At 42.4% G+C, this 15,097-nt stretch overlaps 1 protein-coding gene across 1 annotated transcript in view; it reads right to left on the bottom strand.

Annotated features, from left to right (window-relative positions):
• Nucleotides 1–15,097, bottom strand: part of LOC116333758 — a 141,027-nt gene that overhangs the window by 98,184 nt on the left and 27,746 nt on the right. The gene's annotated exons all lie outside the window — the stretch shown is intronic.

The following is a 15,097-nucleotide window of genomic DNA, read 5'->3' on the forward strand; positions in this document are numbered from 1 at the left end:
GATTAATAAATCCCACAGACTGTATATAAAAGATCGGCACAGTTTAGTATTATTATTGTTTGATGTTTTGTGTGTGTGTGTGTGTGTGTGTGTGTGTGTGTGTGTGTGTGTGTGTGTGTGTGTTATTAGCCAATGCTAGGAAGATCAGCAAGCAGGATCCATAGATCCATATTTAATTCACACAAACACAAACAAATTATTAAAACACTTCTAAATATTAGACTTTCTCTAACCAATAATTGGATAATTGGAGCTAAAACTTCTATCACTTTATAACTGGATCAATTACATTAACAATAATAGACAAAAAGGCATAAACAGAGCCAATAGGTCCAACTCGGACATTAAAGACAGGGCAATAAAGACCAAGACTGCATTAAAAAATGGACATTTAAACATGTGAGTCTATGGGGACACCCCACGTGGACATCACGGCCACATTTCACAGCTTCTTGGTAAAATTCTCACATCTTTCAAACACTTGATCCCAAGTTCTAAACATCATCCTTTGGGTCATTTTCCTTCTTCGGGATCATGGAAGAGAAACTACAACAATTTTAAATCATGAATAGTAATCTCAGTAAACACGGACTGTGGAAAGCGTGTCCTTTTCAGCAATGTTGTCCTGTGGGCCAATCCAGCAAATGCTACAAAACTGCGTTTAAAGTTTACATATGCTGTGTGTTGTGGATTAAGCAGTGGCAGTTTCCTCTTGCCCTGTGCAGCGTGGTGTGGTGTGTCTGCGTGTATGACACTTGCTCCGCTGTGGCACAGACAGACCCTGTCAGCACATTCACTGGGGCATGACTGAAGTTGGGATGTTCCTCCTGGAATACTTTTCACCCTTTTCCTCTCTCATCTTCCTCTCAGCTCCCTGTCTCTCAGCACTCTCTTTCTCTAAGTAAACCTTTTTGATGAACTGTAGAGAGCACCCTCCCCCCACCACCACCCACCCACCCAGTCCTCTGCTTTTTCCCACCTCTCCCACTCACCACCTGTCTCTTCTACGGCCTATCTGTCTGTAAATCTCCCTCTATCCACTCTCTTAACCTGCTATTGTTTTAGTATCCCGTCCTCTCCTCGCTCCCTTCCATCATCTCCTCCTCTCTCTCATTTGTGTCAATCACAGTGCTGTCACTGTGTCCCTCACCCTCACTGCACTCAGGCTTCAATCATTCAGCCAATCTCATTCTTGGGCCTTGCAACATTGGAAGTGACAGGTGTCTCGCCGGATACCATGTTGATGACAGGCTACAACACCGTAATTGTGCATATAAATCCTGTCAACAAATTATGAAATGCAGCGAATAATATGCATCCCGTACTTACACAAAGTAGCTGCAAAATGCTGGGGAGATTTTTACAGAATAATTCATATATAAAGCGCTCGTTACCAAGGATGCGAGGCCGGGTTTGGCCGAGCGTTATCTCAAATGTACAGCATGAGGAGGTGATCGGGGGTGAATCCAATGACAGAGCTTCGCTCTCTCCCGGAGGAACTTATCAGCTGGGAGTTTGATGGCCAGGCAATCATTGCCACGGGCACCTTGTTAACAAGCCCGGGGCAGGTGGCGGGATGCGGGGCAGAATATCAACATGGCGCTCTCGCCAGCTGAGCACAAATTTAAAACATTTTCGCGTGGGAGGTTCTGTCAATGTGAGGTTTTCCTTTGAAGCGCTACTTTCATTCTTTGATTCTTTTATCTTTTTACACCATTTTCAAAAGGAGAGAATTCCCCCAGAACCGAGTCGAGGCACTGATATAATGTATTGATCTATGTCACAGCCTTTCACATTGTGCTGAGCACCTTGGGGAGAGCTTCTGTTATGCCATTAACCTGGGTGTATCAGCCTGTGCAGCTGTAAGTAAGGATAATTGGGTGCTGCAGTTTGAATCACAAGGGAGCTCATATTTCCTCATTAGAGTTTTATAATGTAATATGGCGAAACTGCTGTTTTCATCCTTGTGAAACCAGCATGGATCAGGACGGGGATCTCAACCATAGCCTTTACTAGGATTTCAGGAGTAAATAAGGATGATAAGGTCATACTGTTCGCTGCTTCAGGGAGCTCTGGCTTCCTAATTAGAGTTTTAGAAAATATATAGTTGAGGTACATTCTCAGAGTTTCCAACTGTACTGTGTTCCTGCAGCAAGTTTCTCAGTGAACTGATTAATTGAGGCCATAAATATCTTAATTATTTTCCCTCTACTGGTCCCAGCCCACCTAAAACTCCAATGATCTTTTAGTTCGTTAGTATTGGAGGCAGATTCTTGCCATCGATTGCAAGCTGTCACCAACTTAACAAGACTGAAAATTTTAATTACGATTCCCCTTCTTGCTTTCTGTCTATCCTCTTTTTCTCCCAGTAGCCCCTGGAGAGGCAGAGCACCACCACAGGAGCAACACGGCCATCCGAGCCTTCTCCACAACAATGAGCAAACCCAGACATGGCAAGCCCTGTTGACTAAACATTCTTTTTAAAAAAAACTACTCATTTACATGCACGCACAAACCTCACAAAGCCTTATTCATCCACGCTCTCTAATGCACATTCATGTCAGAGGAATACAAAGAAAACCCCTGAATTCTCCCTGAAAACACAGTATTATATTTGGGCAAGTGTGAAAAATAAAGAAAGCTCTGGGGACTCCCTGTCTGGACACAGTAAAGTCAAAGAGAAGAAAGGGAGCGCTCTCTCACCAGGAGGGAAGAGAAAAAGCACCCATCCCCAAAAGAATTATGCATGGAGTAACAAAGGCTAACTATAGGGGGAGGAGGGCAAAGATGAAGGAAAAATAGGAATGTTTGGTGGACTGGTGGAGCGCGTGTAAGCATCTGCGTGAGAAGAGGATGCGAGGTGCTGATGGGTGGCTGCTGGAGGGAAGCGGGGCCCTCCTTGGAAGACCAACCAGGTAGTTTTGAAGTGCAAAGCACCATAAAGCAGCTCCGTCCTCGCCTTGAGCTTTGGCAGATAAAAGCAGACCTGTCAGAGTGTGAGGAGGTGAAGAGCAACAGAAGCTTTCATCTGTTAATGTATGAATATCTTTTTCGCTTGTGTCCCCAGCCTTGTCTCTATCGCACCCTTACTGATATACTGACAGCAGGTGCTAACCTCTCATGGGGGGTGTACAGCACGAGCCTATGGACACAAAAATGCTCCAGAGGCTATTTTATGGAGTGCAAAGAGGGAAACAAGTGCAAGGCAAACAATGTGACAACCCTATTTTTTTGTTTTCTTTTTGTTCCTTTTTTACAATAAAAAGCAATGCTATGAATTTACAGTTTTGCATGGCTTCAAGAGCTGTGAAATTCAGTCCACTTAGGGGTGGCTGTTTGCCTGTTGGTGAGATTAAGACTAAAAATACTCAGTATAAGAGAGCGGCAGCAGGGGTTTTTGGATTTGCTAGGCTTTCAGCTAGATCAATGGGGTTACAATGAAAGGCAAAAGTCAGAGCCTGTAGAACATAAAGCAAGAATGCGGCTATTTAAATTACAGAACGTGCAGCGAAAACAGCAAACACGAGACGTGAGCGTTCGCTCGTGTTGAATTATCTTTACAATAATGCACAGAAACGTTCGGAAGCAGCTTCTCATAAATCCATCTGTGATTCGTGCTTAGTAACTGGGCCCACTTGTCACCTTGACACTTTGTATGTCGCTGTTCTCGCTAGCACACACTTGTTCCCTGAGAAGGCAAATACAAAAAGCACAATTCTAACCTGTAATCCAGGAGCGGTGTGCATATTCAAACCAAACACTGTATTTGCACAGTGTAGCAATTCAGGAGGTGGAGAACACAAAAAGAAATTTGTGTTCTCAGTAGGTAGAGAAACTCCACCCCCACCTCCAAAAAACAAAAAAAATTAAAGATCCAAACTGCTGCTGCATTACAGGTAAGTATTGTACTGCAGTTTGTGCTGAGAAGGAGCTGACATCAAGAGCACTGAGGTCAGCTACCACCTAAATTCAAGCTGCTGAATGCGTGCCCTATTATGGCACAAGAGTAAAAAGCCAGTTACACCAGCCCAGCATCCTATTTGGTCATTTAGCAAAACGCAGCTGGAAGTCCGTTTTGTAATTGTGTTTTGTGTTCGAATGCAACTTAAAAGCTGCCCCTTTTTTCTCAAGTAATATTTTTCCACACGCTCCACATAGAGCGGGGGAAATAATTATTTGATCTCCTGCTGGATTTATAAGTTTCCTCACTTACAAAGAAATGAACCGTCTCTAATTTTTTATGGTTGTTTTATTTTAATAGAGAGAGAGTGAATAACAACCAAAAATATAGAAAAAAACATATTACATAAAAGTTATGAATTGATTTGCATGTGGTGAAATTAATATTTCTTCCTCTACAGCCCAGACAAAATTCTGGCTCCCACAGATGGGCTGTGTGCCACCGATCAATCAATCAATCAATTACAGATAATCCTGATCTGAACTTCTTATGTGTATAAAGCACACGTCCACAGAATCAGACTTTTCCATACTAATCTGTCCACCACCATGGCAAGACTAAAGAGCTGCCTAGAGTTCTCTGGAGAACTTCAAGACATGTTGAGGAGGTAATTTAGCCATTTGAATCAGCTGTGTTGGATCAAGGACACATCTAAAACCTGCAGGACACCGGCCCTCGAGGCCTGGAGTTCCCCACCCCTGCTGTAATGGGGTTGAAATCTTGGGGTGCCCAGAAGGTCCCCCCTGCTCATGGACATCCATGTACAGGCTCGTCTTAAGTTTGCCACTGAACATGTAAATGATCCAGAGAAGGCTCGGCAGAAAGTGCTGTGGACAGGTGAAATTAAAATTGTGTTCTTTGGCAGCGATGTGCCCCGCTGTGTTTGGAGGAAGAGAAAAGCTGAGTATGACCTAAAGAAGGACAGAGGTGGAAACATTATTCTTTGTGGCACAGGGTACAGGAAATCTTTGAACCTCCATCTTTCAGACAGAACACTGAAGGATTGTGGATGGATCTTCCAGCATGACAGTGACCTAAAACATACCACCAAGACAAGAAAGGAATGGCCAAAGAAGAAGCACATTAAAGTCATGGAGTCTGTCTCCAGACCTCAGTCCTATAGAAAATCTGTGGAGGGATCTGAAGCTTTGAGTTGTCAAAGGATTTAGAGTAAAGAGAAGTGGGCTAAAATCCCTCCTGAGATGTGTGCAAACCTGGTGACCAATTACAAGAAACATCTTACTGCTGTGCTTGCCAACAAGGGTTGAAAAATAGTGCCAAAGTAAATGTTATACCCACATCAGGCAACTTTATCTAGCTGCCCTGGAAGTCTTTTTTCTCCATCAAATCACAGTGATGTTGACTTAGGGAAACACCACTGTTGTTTCAGAAGTGGGAGTTTTGCTGTTTTGCTGGGATAAGTTTGATTTTAAACCCCCACACATGAACTGTAAAGCAATTTTACTCCAAACTGCAACTTTCATCATGTGACGCACACAAGCATTTCATATATAATTAATCATTGGAAAAGTAGCAGCTGCAAAATGATCTTTCATGCTCTGTGGAACCAAAAACATGGAAGTGAGAGGAATCCAGGGTAAGCTTTAGCAACTTTAATAGGATTGTATGGAGCAGCATCTTTAGACATATATTATTCAATTTTCATCCTTTACATCTGCATTTAATTTAGCTATACAACAGTTAAGGCAGCCGGCATCTGGGTGCGAATATTCAATATTCTCTACACAAATACTGCAACCAGTTTCAATTTAGAGATGTAAATATTTACACGGGTACAAACAGATCCAGCTCTACTGAGCACAGCAAATGTAAGGCCCACTGCTGCTATTGCTGCTGCTGCTTTATCTTAAGCTACAGTATATAAACTGTGAGAGGTGCAATAAAGATCAAATAAATCTTGACAGGAGACAGTCCAGAGAATCACAGTGCCAGGAGACGTGCCAGTAGGGTCATGACAGGGACAACATTTGTGGCCTATATTTTACTGCTTTGGCAATAGTTCAAGTAGTTCTAAGTCTGATTTGTCTGGCCATAAGGTAAAGTGCTGGCTAAGAGCTTGTGGATATACCAACAGTGACAGCGCTGACCCACTGAAGGACTCTGATTTACTGCTAAATTCTGCTCACCATTCAGGCCTTTTAAAACTATAAATTATGCATTAATAGCAGACTGTGTGCATTATTGCTAAAAAGGCCAAAATTAACACTGTGCCAAATGCTTTATTTTATTCGCGTCTCTCCCAGCTCTTTGAAAAACGTCCCCACCCATCCATTCCATACCCCCACACCCCACCCAACCCCACCACTCTATGGCCTTAATGCAGACGTACTTGTGACTGTCATGTCTAGATTCTGCATGTGCATATTACTGCATACTTCCTAATGCTTTCTCTGTGTGTGTGTGTGTGTGTGTGCATGTTAGGTGTTTTATAATACATCTAAAGTTAGCTGGTAATATAGTTAAAGTTAGTTAGTGACAATTATTTTCTGGCTTATGAATCAGCACCAAAGTAAAACCTTAACTAACATATTCAGCTCTTTTCAGGGTGGCTGATACTGCTTCTGTCCGCATCATATGGCTGCAACAAATTATTATTGTGTCACTGGACTATAACAGCATCTGACATCTACCTTTAGGCCTTTCCGCTGTTTCGCTGCTGAGTAGTTGAAGGTGCAGATCAGCTCCAATGATCTTCATGCACAAAGGTCAGGGGATGTTTTGGGTTTGTGTGTGTGTGTGTGTGTGTGTGTGTCAGGCAGCTCATCTGACTCCAGCCAATCTCTCTTTAGGTTGGTGCTCTGCCTGCGTCTTCTGAATGGTGAGTCATCAGCTGCCAAAGCAGTTACCAAAATTACACCTGATGCCTATCAGCCCTGTCTCTCTTCCTCTTCTGCCTGACTGCATGCGCAACATCAAAAAGCTATCTGATCCTTTCAACACACTGGCGCTGACATTTCAGCAGAAGTCCTCGGGAATTGCAGATGGACTTTGTCTCCCCAAAGTTGCGTGCGTGTGCAAACAGCATGTGCATTAAGATGTGCGTGTGTGAGAATTTTGAAAAAAATGACGCGTTTGCAGGCTTTTAGAGAAAAAGGTGGATGAAAATTACCCACTAAAAGAGCTGATTTGCATTGACTCTGTTTATTCCCACCTGTCATCTTTGTGAGCTGCAGAGCATGATAACTTAGGTTAATAAAGGTAGTCATCATTAGAAACGTAGCTGCTTCACTGCAAAGTGCTTGAAGATGTTTACGGCCAGGTTTAATTCATACCATCCTTTTCTCATCCCGTCTGCCGTTCGCCTTTCAAGGGCGTTCCTTTCAGAAGGCTCAGAGGTTGGACAAGGCGGCGTAGAGGACACGGTAAGGTGGGAGCGGGTCGTTTCAGAGATTAATAAGCACAACACGTGCAAGGTTGTCTGTGATTATATGTGAAGCGTTGGAAAGGTGATGGCACGTTTTAGAAGAGCACCAAGGCTACCGACCAATGAGGCGAGTGAATAATGACACTCCATCTTCCACCTTAATCGGCACAAATCTCTTTTCAGCTTACAGTTAAAGATCGTTTTCATGTTTATCTCCCACCCAGGCGGGGAGAGAGTGAAAAGAGGAAAGATCGAGCAGCCTCACTTTTAATGTCCCTCTGATGCAATCAATAAGCCTCTGCTGTGCACTGAAAATTTTTTCTCTGAGTGTGTTCTCCACAGGTGTTCAGGGTTTTGGCTTCCACTAATATTCTCTGGTGGGGCTTGCTGCAGAAACAGGTGTGTAATATTTTGATGATGAAAGAGTGTTTGTTCAGTTTGTAATGGCACCTCTGGGAGGATTCTCAATCAAAGAACATGTTTGCTTTAGATTTCGTGTTAATGCCTACATGCTGTGGGGTTTTTGGGGGGAGGGCGGTATAGTTCTCAAATTTATACTTTGAATGACTACAAATGAATATCTGTTTGCAGCTGCACATATGTAAAAAGTCTAGAGCCACAGTAATTCCGTGCTTAAGGCATCAGCACGCTTTAGTGCTTATTAGCTTGTCAACCAGTGTCTGAAAGCACCCACACTTTTTAACACTGGAATTTGGGTGGGTTGCAAATGATATTTTTTTTGTTTGCAAACTGACAAAAACATCCCCTTCATGTAGCAAATATTTGTTACTTAGCACTTAACACTAAGTATAGCTGACACTAATAGGAATAATTATTTCTGCAGGTTTAGTCATGGACAGATTAGAATTTCCACTAAATTCTATGTGGAGAACATAAATGTCAATGCCAAATTTGAAAGCAGTTCATTCAATAGAGGGTAAATATGTCAACCTGCAGCTGGTAATATAGTAAATTCTACCATATCATAAAAATATGTAGATATTGCTGCAGCCTTTGTTATTATGTTATAGTTACATCAGTCGCATTTGAGCAGGCTGTGGTTGCACGCGCACTCACTATCTCTGGCAGAATATAATGTGGAGCCAATTTGGAAAGAGCTACAAACACTGCACAAAATGTGATCATGAAAACATCATCTATCAGTGACCTGGAAAAATATCACATTTATTAGTGTTCCCAAAGGATAAATCATCAGATGAAACTCAGTGGGGAAATCACTAGGACAGGTGTTCTGCTCCAAAAGTCAGTGCACGTCATGCAAGTCAATGGTTCATTCTCAGGAGGCAATGTATGTCTATTCCAATTTTCATGCTTATTCATCAGTTACTTGTCGAAATACGTTATTGTGGAGGCAAACATACAGGCTACACCCCTCGAGAAGTGAGTGACAGCAGCAGTGACCTCCAGTATGGGAACTGTGGAAAACTCGAGATATCTCAAATGTGTTTTGATGCATTTACTGTGACCGAAATGTGAGTGCTAAATAGCCAGGATGTAATGATACTGCTGCCTGTGACTGCCACATCCAACTATAATTGTTACGGATATCCCTGGTTCCAGCTTTAAGACCCTGGAAGCACCTGTCCCGGATTGACCGTTTTACCAAATCAACAACACAGCGTGGTACTAATCTTTCTAATATCTATTCAGCACTGACTTGTATCTGTATTTTGTCAGAACCATCTATCCCAAGGATGTTGTTGTGTCCTGCTCCCTTATCGTAGCCTGCTGCATTCAGGCCTCGGCTCCGCTGGTTGAACAGGCCTGGAAGCTTGTTCTGTCACAGCTTCTAATCCTCCCTCGTTGAAGTCACTAAGTCCCAGCCTCATTAGCATATATCTCACTCCCCTCCTCTCTGTGTATGACTTTCATGCTCCCTAGGTCTTTTCCTGCTTTGCCACTGTAACTGATGGTATATTTTTGTAATTCTAATGACATTGGGCCAATCTCAGATTCATTTCGCTTTTGTCGCTCTCCATTTGGGTCAGTGCGCTGTTGTGTTTACTTTTGAGCGGCTCAGGGAGACAAAGCAGATTGTGACACGTTTAAGTCGGTATCTCTGGCAGGTTATAATGCGGGGCCACCTTGGGTGAGGATCGGATAAAAGATGTGGAAATTAAAACTGCAGAGCGCTTTGTGCAGCAAGATGTTGCACAGCATCCAGTGAAGCATCAGCGGTGCGGCGATTGTTTCGCTCTCCTGCGAGGCAGTCGTCAGCCGAAACGACAGCCTCTGCTATGTGGGCACACTAACCCCTTTTTACTTTCCAATATTTGTGGCAGCGTTGTATTTATTGGGACCTTTCTCCGTGCTAGTTCAAAGAAGTACAACAAGGCTGTGGGTGTATGTTGAGGGAAGATTTCCAAGCTGCGTTTGCCCGTTTCAGTGGTGTGTAGCAGGGCGATGGAGGAGATCAAAGTTTGGCAGAGTTGTATTTTCAGGGCGATTTTTTCCCTGCGGGGCGCATTCATGCTGTGTAATGTTTGGGATGTTCTGGCATCATTCCAGCACTGCAACTATAAATTCTGTTTAAGATGTGAGGGGCAGATCTCTCTCACACACACACGAGACACATACAAGGAAAAAACATTTTCTCAAATGCATAAGATCGCCTCCTACCAATCCCAGTTTCAAAGAGGAACAAAGCTGTGAGCCTTTTGTCACATTCCAAGGTCACTTCTGCCTCAGGATAGGTGCAGTAATGATCCCACCTCCAGTGTGTGAGGGCACAGAGGTGAGAATCAAGGTCACTCCTAAGCTGTCCCCTGGAAAACCCACAGTGCATCAAGGATGCTCAATCAATCCTCAGAGATAGCAGCCATCAGGCAGCAAGGATGGCAGGGGAGGAAGGAGCCTCATGGCCCTCCTCCGCCCTCTGCTTTTGTTTCTAATATGAAGCAAGGATAGGAGGGCCTACTGCATTTAGAAAAGCCTTGTGTTTCTTCCATAAAACCGCATCTATGGCCGTGGAGAAGCTTACACTGTAATCCTGCATGACGGATTGAGTCTGCCACTGCAGCACTCTCCCTCTCTTTTCCCCTCGCTTTCTTTGCTTCCTCATTTCCTACAGAAAACTTCTGTGGCAGCAGGCATGTGTTCCAGCATGAGGACACACACATTTGTCAACCACAACATAATATATATACACACACACACATTTATATTTATGTGCGTGCGTGCACGTGTGCAAGCACATATACATCCGCGCACCTGTGTCTACCCGTGTGTTATGCATTCGCCCCATCACCCCTTTTCTCCTGAAAACATGCATGGCAGCCTATAGCTGTTCAAATTTTTGCACCAACAGTCAAGAGAGAGAATAAATAGATGTCAGTGGCAGAGAATGGAAAATAGGCTTCCCTTTTTGCAAGTAAAAAAGAACAGAGTGTAAAAGATACCGCCACACAGACCGGCTCAGTACAAGAGAATGAATCCCAATGGGAAGACTCGGTGAACGCGAATGCTGGAGAGGTATATAGATGACCTGGATTTTGCATCTACACTCCCTTGACATGAATTAGAACACACTCCTAGAAACGGACTCGGCTATAAAGACATTTATAATATCAGGGATCACGACTGTTAGGACCCCTCTGAGCCTGATTTGCTTCTGTCTTTATCTATCGGTTCTCTTGTCACTCTGGCTTTTTGTCTTTCTCTCTTCCCCAGCTCATTCACTTTGTATGTTGTTTTTTTACCTCTTATTATGTTTCATAATCTCCCCGTCTCACACACTTTTTCTGTCTCTCTCTCTCTCTCTTTGGGTATTAGGCATTCAAAGATCTTTCTGTGGCATGTGGTAGAAGTTATCACCCCATCTTTCTCCCTGCCTCACTCTATCTCTCTAATCTTCCTTAATCTTCCAGCCCAGAGTGAAGTGAGAATTAGTTTCTCACTCTCCCTCATCAATCTCGTGCACCTCCCTCTTCTTCGGCTTCCACCTCCTTTCCCTCTTATTTCTCTCTTTCTTTGTATCTCTCCTTCTCTCCTCCCAGACTCTCCTCTGGATCATCCTCACCAGCTGCTTTCTTAATCCTCCTTGCTCAGTTTGTCTCCCCTCTTTTCCCTCATCTCTCCTCTTATTCTGCTTCATGTCATCAACAGAACTGCAGAGGTCATTTCTGCTTCGCCCTCACAGCTCTCCCTCCGTCTCCTTCTCTTTCCATTTCCACCTCTCACACGCAGATATTTTTTTCTCGCTCTCTCTTCAAAGGGCTCTTGGGACTTTTGCATTCAACCCAGCCTGTTAACCCTGAGCAGTGTCCTTACCTGCTCGCCGCACTCCGTGGGTACAAACTCACCATAACACTTCCTGTCTGACACATCCAAACACTTCAAGAAATCAGTAAGCACATTAAAAAAAGAAACACAGCCTCATGAAAGGATTACACCTAAATGTACATTTTTGCACCTTGTTTTTCAAAAGCAGCTTTCAAATTTTAACCTTTTCAGAGTTTGCGATTTGATGACTTTTGCCAATTTTACTGGATTATACTCATACTCTCTCTCTACCCTTCAGAGTTCTGAAAGCACTTATCACAACCATCAACAGAATCAAAAGTGTAGACTGTTGGCTGGCCACAGCACCACAGAGGGGAATTAATAAACTGAAAAGCTAAAGTGGAAACCCTAACCTCTGACTCAACACCTCGAAAATACATAAAAAAAATAATAAAATAATCTTATTTTCATCGCAGCTTTTTTTGGTCAAATGCAGCACAAAAGCATGTTATGATAGGAAATATATTATCTACACTTTGTTGTTCTAATCTTCCACCCCTCCCCTGTAGTGGTGATCACGGTGGTGTGTGTGTGTGTGTGTGTGTGTGTGTGTGTGTGTGTGTGTGTGTGTGTGTGTGTGTGTGTGTGTGTGTGTGTGTGTGTGTGGGGGGGGGTGCACTTGTCTTGTCCAATGCACACCTGATGGTTATTTTCAACTTCAAAACCCCAGCGGAGCATTTGAGTTAAAAGCAGAGGCTGAGCTGAGAAGAAGCACAGCAACTAATGCAATGCATGAGCAACCAGCAGTATAATTAGGTGCACTTTTAAAAATCCAAATATGTTCCTTTTTGTCCAAGTTGTGCCAATAAAAGTCATTTGTGACTCAGAGAAAAAAAGGAAAAGAAAATCTCCCCCACTTAATTAGCAAAAAGCCTTGGCCACAAGCGCTACGATGGGAAAATAACATCCCCGCGCACTAAATGCTCCTCATGTTGGATCTCTGCAGTTTTCCAGTCTTCTAGATTTCACTGTTAACTACACTGCTACACTTAACAACTACAAAGGCCATGTTCAGCAAAATATACAGTTGACTAACTCACTTTGTTTCAAAGGAGTGTCGCACGAGGTCTCCTTGAATCACACTTTGATTCCACTGAAACACAGTAAAGCCTTCCCATTTACATTTTCGGCTCCCAGCGGATGGGGAGGGACAATGAATGTTAATTCCACTGTGTTTCATTATCGGGGCGGCGTAATCATGATGAATGTTGCACTGCGTCAAGTGAGCCTTCGAATGAGAAAAACAAAACACGATACAGTAGCTCCCGGTGGAAAAACTACCTTTAGAAATATGTACACATGCACAGAAAAAGCGAGAGACGAAACGCTCCTTTTCTCTTCTGACACAAACTCTAAAAAAGGCGTTTTACTCAGACACACACCGACAGCTGCGGACATCAGGAACACATGGCTGCTCTAATTACACTACTTTCTAGTCTACTTGGTTGAAGCAGTTGTCCCTGTGTGCGTGTGTGTGTGTGTATTGTTGTGTTTGTTAAATTTTGTTTTTAACTAACAACGTAACAGAGGAATTTCCCTACTATGGGAGAAATAAAGTATATCTTATTTTATGTTGTGTCCACTTAATAGATATAACATCTTAATTTTCAAAACTTTTAGATTACTAATATTAAACTTTAATTCTAGTGGCATCTAAGAGTACAGATTGTACGGTATGTTATGGGTTGCTGGTCTCAAACTGCTTAAGAACCCTTCTACTTGTGAATGTGCAGATATTACAGTGAGATTGACCGCTTGACTCTGAGCTTTAAGATTATAAATAAGACTGAGAGGACTTATGCAAGTATAATCTCTATTCCCAATGAGTTTGGATGTACAATGCAAATAAAAACACAATGCAATGATAAGCAAATCTCATAAAGCTATATTTTAGCCACAAAAGAACACAAAAACACACACAAAATGTTTAAAGTGAGACGTTTTACTATATCCTGAATAATATTAGCTCATTTCGAATTTGATGGGAGCAACATGTTTCAAAAAAGTACAAAAAGCTGGAACCATAAGTGGTACTAAAGAGAAACAGCTGTGGGAACATTTAGCAACTAATTCGATTACCTACAAACAGGTCAGAAACATGATAGGCCATAAAAGGAACATCTTAGAAAGCCAGAGTTCACCAATCTGCAAAAAAGTCCATTTAACCCCTAACCCATGAAGTCCAGAACAATTTCTAAACAGTGTTCCTCAATTACTAAACAATGTTTTATTTGGAATACATGATATCATCAAAAGATTCAGAGAATCTGAAGAAGGTGTGCACAAGGCCAAAGATCAATACCGAATTCCTGTGATACTCTGGATGCTCAGGCGACACTCCATCACAAACAGGCATGATCCTGGAAATCACTGCATGGCTTCACTTTCAGAAATCATTGTCCAATCACAAATGCAGGCTAAAGTTCCATCATACAAACAAGGAGTCGTATGTGAACGTGATCCAGAAACACTACCATCTTCTTTGGGCTAAAGCTCAAGTGCAAAACTGTTCTGCGGTCGAGTTGAAATTTTATATTCTTTTTAGTCTCCTCTTTATTACTAATATTAGTATTAGTATTATTTATTATTAGTATTAGTCCCTGTGAAATTGGCAGTGTGCACAACTAGAAATGCAACATCAGTGATGACAGGTGTTAGAGGTACATGTTCCCATCCAGGTGACTCTTTCATAGAAGGCCTAGCATAGTTCAGGAAGACAATGCTAAACCAAATACTGCATATATAACAGCAGCATGGCTCTGTAGTCGAAGAAAGAAAGAAATCATGAAATAATAAAAGATGACAAAGAAGACCCGTGATCAGATCAGATCAGAGAAGAATGGGACAACATTCCTCTCCACAAGGTTCAGCTGATTACTAGTCAGTTAGGGGGCTGTAAGCATCTGTGCACAATTTCACTACAATCTATGTGAAATTTGATATTTTATTTAAAAAATATAATAACAAAAACATAGGGATGGTGCTAAAAATATAGCATGGGCATAAGAGGTTGCAGCGATAGCAGAACAGGCTACTTGGTTTGTTGAATACATATATAGAGCAATAATCTCCTCACAATAATAGCACATGTCCCTCTACTCAGATAAACATTCCAAATCCTGTTTGTGTAATAAAATTGTCCTCGGAGACCTTAATACTTGATGCCACAATAAGCTACTAGCCAAAATGCATCTCTTAGTTTCTATGCACTCAATCTACCGCGTAAAGAACTTGCTTTATGTAGAACTGAAGAGAAACCTTGAGCAAAACCAAGGTACACGAGAGTGGGAGACATTAAGAGTCAGATAAAGGCAACAAAAGGCATTAATGCGGAGAGCACGGGATAGAAGCGGGTAAAAAAGGAAAAAAAATGAAGATTAGCGAGAGTGGGATAAACAGATAAGGAGAGCGTCCACGTGATGAGATGAGAAGCAACAAAGTTAAAAAGG

This window comes from Oreochromis aureus, linkage group 18, assembly GCF_013358895.1.
Source record: "Oreochromis aureus strain Israel breed Guangdong linkage group 18, ZZ_aureus, whole genome shotgun sequence".
Lineage (NCBI taxonomy): Eukaryota > Metazoa > Chordata > Actinopteri > Cichliformes > Cichlidae > Oreochromis > Oreochromis aureus.